General features: G+C 36.6%; 1 protein-coding gene across 4 annotated transcripts in view; it reads right to left on the bottom strand.

Moving 5' to 3' along the window:
• Nucleotides 1-5,333, bottom strand: part of LOC107694178 (synaptotagmin-1-like) — a 220,357-nt gene that overhangs the window by 101,886 nt on the left and 113,138 nt on the right. For all 4 annotated transcript variants that reach the window (XM_016493803.1, XM_016493802.1, XM_016493804.1 and 1 more), the window contains one exon: nt 2,626-2,708. The gene's annotated coding sequence lies outside the window, so the exon portion shown is untranslated. The remainder of the gene's footprint in view (nt 1-2,625; nt 2,709-5,333) is intronic.

Raw genomic sequence — 5,333 nt, 5'->3', positions numbered from 1 at the left:
TGATTGGTTAGCTGGGCCAGTGTGCGCTGTGATTGGTTAGCTGGGCCAGTGTGCGTTGTGATTGGCAAACAGCTTAGACGGTGTTTCAGTACTGCCCCACCCCTTGCCAAGCAGCAAGTTCTGTCTGCTCCGGTAAAGGATTATTCACTTCCAGAACAAAAATGTACATATAATTTACTCTCCCCCTTGTCATCCAAGATGTTCATGTCTTTCTTTCTTCAGTCGTAAAGAAATTATGTTTTTTTTAGGAAATCATTTAAGGATTTCTCTCCATATAACGGACTTCTATGGTGCTCACAAGTTTGAAGTTCCAAAAATGCAGTTTAAATGCAGCTTCAAAGGGCTCTAAACAGTCCCAGCCGAGGAAAAAAGGGTTTTATCTAGCGAAACGATCGGTTATTTTCTAAAGAAATGTACAATTTATACACGTTTTAACCTCAAACGCTCGTCTTGTCTAGCGCTGCGATGCGCATGCATACTCTGTGCACTCTGGTTCATGACAGTTAGGGTATGTCGAAAAACTCCCATCTCATTTTCTCCTCCAACTTCAAAATCATCCTACATCGCTGTTTTACCTTTTTTTTGTAAAGGGAGTTTGATCATCTCCCTTGAAGGGATTTTTAAAAAACTAAATATCTCCCTTTGGAGTGGACTTTGAGATTTTCTAACTTTGTAGATATTTTTTATGCCCAAACATACACACTACACACTGACTAAAATTCAAAAAGTGAAAAAGTATAATAGGACCCCTTTAAAGCATTATGTTTTAATGATATTTTGTTTTATTTCAAAGGATTGCACACATTTTTATGTGTTGACTACCATACTAAGTATACTAAAGAAGTGTACATTTTTTTCCACAAGGGATACAAGGCATTTGGTTGAATCTCGCACAACTCCGACAGCTAGTTTAATGCTATACTGCTACCAACACTTATTTAGGTCTAGAATGTGAAAGGAAAGTAAGAGATATGTGTAAGAACAACCATCAGCTCTTGTTTTTAACCTCATCGGCTGTAATAGCCAGCAGAGAATTGTGTTGTCGTCACGGCTGTGCAGAAGACCCTGCAGGGACAAATGTGGCGGCATGAGAGTTCCCTGCCCGGTTGAAGCATCCACTATTCTCCTTCAAGCCCACGCTCTGCCACTTTGGATATGTCATGATCAATAATGATGAAAAATTGGACTGTTCACGCCAATCCTGCTCTGAGACCATGCTCCGAGTCCTTCCGCACTTGCCTGGAGGTGCAGAGCCCCTTGCGCTCAAAACAAAATGGCATTTTAATAAGGACTGAATCAAACACGATGCCTCCCCAAATGGCTACTCAGCTTCCTTAACCAGGCCAGCTGTACAAGGAGTAAAGTGTGACTAATCACAACCAGAGCCTTTACCCTACTGGTTTACACAAGTATGACAGTGCTAACTAATTATTTGCACAATTAAAATCTATAATATTAAGTGTAGGTGTGCTTGCAGTTCTTTTGACCTTCTTTTTTGAACATCTACAAAGTTTGACCTCACAGTGTCCTTGTAGACTGTGTGGGCTTTTCTACCTACTCAATTTGAAACTTTGAAGGACAACACGCTGTGTACTGAAATGAAAATAACAGAGAACCACACAAATGTTGACATTAAACGGCTTTAAAAACGGCTGAAATCCCTTCCTTTATCCTTTATCAATACAAAGTGTTTTTTTTTTATTTTTTTTTTTACCATTTTCTGATGCTGAAGGGTAAAATCCAGCTTAATGTTATTACCTGTAACATGTCTGTTCCGTAACCAAATTAAGAATTAACGACCATTTCTACAGACATAGCAAAGGGACAGCAGAGAAGAGAGAGCATTTAACTCAGCAACAGATCTCGCATCCTCACATCTGTAGCACTTATTTTTATCTTTAACGTTAGGCCTTTCCTATTCTTAAAAAAATGTATGCTTAATGGTTGATTCAATGTTACTCTTTAATGAAAACAAAAACACACAGACAACATCAGCAATGCTACAATGACAAAGTTGCTTATTAAACATAAAACTTTTGTGAACAGAACAAACTGACTCGCCATCTCCTCATTGGACGTGCCTTTAGAGAGAAATGCATCTTTACGGATTACATAATGAAAGAGTTTTCGTTTTCGATTTGAATTATTTCATTTTAAAATAGTAATATAAAGCATTCTATAGATGTATTTATCATGTCGGTGAAGCGCTCCAGCTCAAGACCAAGAGGACAGAAAGCGCATCTTGTTTGTTTTCCTTATTTTACAAAAGCACAAGGTTTGATGGTCCACTCAGCAAGATGTGTTGGAGTGAGCACTTGCTGTGCACAGAAGTTTTGTGTGGTATTTTGACTTGTGTGTGTCATGCGGTTGTGTGAATTAGCAGTGCGTGAGGCATGTCTGGTGTGTATGGTTTGTTTAGATGCCATGTGTGTGCTGTGGTTGGCTGGGTGGCAGGTGATAAAGGCTGAGTGGACAGATAGGGGATGAAAGCCGTGCAGGTGTTTGGCTGTGAACGGACAGGGAACCTCTCCAGCCCCCTGGCATTTCTAATGAAACCAAACGGATGCATGCGTGTCTGTGTGTGTGTTCACGTCTGGTCTTTGAAGCCACAGGACAAAGACTAACCTTTAACTCAAGGTAGCTTGCTGCTGAAGCTGGCCTCAGACTCTCTCTCTTACTGAAGTCACAGGGAGCAGCGTTCTTCAGATCTGAAAATGAAAGAGCAGAGGTAAAAAAAAAAACTAATATATAATTTTTAATCTATACATTCCTGGATTTCAAAAAATAAAAAATAAAATAAAATAAAATGATTTTCCCCATTGGTTTTTTATTTGAGAATAAAATGTAAAAAAAAAAAACTTTTTTAAAAATGTCACACAATATGGCTTGAGTCCTGCTTAACATAATGTGCGGAAACAGCAGAGAGGAAACCATAGACGTTCTTATGGAACAAACAATAGACTCAAACGCAACACGTCCTACGTGTTCATTTGCAGACTACTTAAATTGCATAATGTGCTGTGGAACTGCTATAAAGAGCAGTCAGACATCTTCACACCACAGGTGCTCCCTGTCACAGGCATGGGCTAAAAATGCTGCCCATAGAGCAAGGGCTCGAGAAGAGCTCTGGATAGTACACACCCCAAAAAATAAAAAAATAAATATATATATAAATAAATCCCCGGTATATCATTATTTACTCACCCTCATGTTGTTCCAAACAAGGCAAGACAAAAAGCACTATAAATTCACCATAAAAAAAAAAGATTTATATTAATTTTTTCTTTTAAATTATTATTATTTTTTTTAAGTTTTCTGAAGTCATACATACAGTATAATAAGAAGTTATAATGGTAGGACATTTTTCACCTCTTTTTTGAATACAATGAATTCAGACAAACTACTCGTTTAGCATCCTGTTTTTCACAAACTACATATACAGTAGGGAAGACAGCATATTCGGACACAATGACTGTAAATCTTCCTCTCCACTGTAGTTCTCCAATGTCGTTTGTGAATCTGCGTATTTACAACTTGTAAAACATGTTTTCTTATATATTTGTGAAAACTATTGTCATTTGGTGTCACATGACTCATGAACCTGCTGATCTGCTGTACAGATGTGACTAAATGATTTGTTCATGAATCAGACTTACATGGTTTTCTGGTTAACTCACTGACTCAGTGATTTGGTTGCAGTGGATGTTTGCTTAACATCTCCCTGGAGGGAAAGATTATCAGTGAATAATGACTTTAGTAGTGAATAAATAATGAATTGGGGTTTGTTTCTCATGCAAAGCTTTCATATGACCTTATAAGACTTGGCATATGTTTTATTTATAGAACACTATTATGGTGATTTTAAAGTGTTCATAGCTGGAGTCACTATGTACTGAAATAAGCCATGTAACAATTCTTCAAAATTGTCATTTTGTGCTCCACAAAAAAAACAACAAAAAAAAAAAAAACATGGATCATGAGGATTTTAACAACAACAACAACAGTCTTTTCATTTTTGGATGAACTGTTCCTTTAAAAAAGACGCACAGAATTCTCCTGAAAGCAAACAGAACACTCTTTTCAGAGCGCACACATTTGGCTAAAGCTATTTGAATACTAGGACGAATTGTGCTATTCAACAGGCAGCATGTGGCAGCCAAGCAGAGCAGATTGTTGAGGTGACTATTTAAAGTAGTTTTTCACTGTATATAGTAGGGGAATTTACCGTTAACCATTTAACAGGTTTTTACTGTAGCATTTTTACAGTCTTTTACCGTTAAATTCACGGTCATTTTTTAGTGTAATCATATGGACAAGCGCACACAGACTAGATCGTTTTCGTGTTTTTAATGTGAAAATGAAAAAGTGATTTGTCTTTGTCAGTGGTGAAGCCCAGGTTATTGATAACACAGCGTGCGCACAGCAGCAACATCTTTGAGAAAGAGAAAGCCATGGAGGGAGGGGGAACAGACCGAGTTTCTCATCCATATCCTCTCTCTCCTCAGAGGCTCTTTATCCAGGCTTTGATGCACAGATTAAAAGCTATTACTTCAGACTGGCAGGTGTGGAAATGCAATGCATGGATAGACAATCACATATGGAAAAAATAAAACAAAAGCCCAACCTTTTATCAGGCGAATAAATAACACCGTTGTTGGCACTGGGACAAGCATGCCAAGATCTACTGAATTATTTCTCTTGTATTAACATAAATGGGGGAATTCGTGAAGAATGAAGTGCACCTGCTGTCACTGTTTACTTGCACACACACTGACTGCATTGTTTAAATGTAGACTCACTGAAAAAAAACAAAAAATTAATCACGTAACAGCGCAAACATGTACACAAAATCAATCCTCTGGATTGGTTCTGAGTGCTAGGTTGTGACGGATGCAGTAGATTACCATGATTTGGCATACAGTATTTTACAGCATCATTCCTACATGTTTCACGATCAAGAGGAAATGTACGCAAACATATATTTTAAATAAATAATTTGAAATGCATAAACTACCATTCAAAAGTTTTTTTTAAATAAGAATGTTATGCTCGCATTGCATTTTAATTGATCAACATATACAGAAACACTATGAAATATTATAATTTAAAATAACTTTTATATTTCTAAATGCTTTTTATATTTATAGCACATTTATGCCTTTATATTATATAAATATGTGTATATGTATATATATATATTTTTATTTATTTATTTATTTATTATTATTTATTTATTTATATATAAATATGTGTGTCTGTGTGTGTGTGTGTGTGTGTGTGTATATATATATGAAGAGTTTGGTTCCAAAACGCTATAAATCCATTTTGATTAA

The sequence above is a fragment of the Sinocyclocheilus anshuiensis genome, unplaced genomic scaffold (genome assembly GCF_001515605.1).
Source record: "Sinocyclocheilus anshuiensis isolate Anshui unplaced genomic scaffold, SAMN03320099.WGS_v1.1 scaffold1003, whole genome shotgun sequence".
Taxonomy (NCBI): Eukaryota; Metazoa; Chordata; class Actinopteri; order Cypriniformes; family Cyprinidae; genus Sinocyclocheilus; species Sinocyclocheilus anshuiensis.
Note: the sequence above shows the minus strand (reverse complement) of the source record. Positions and strands in the feature narration are given on the sequence as shown.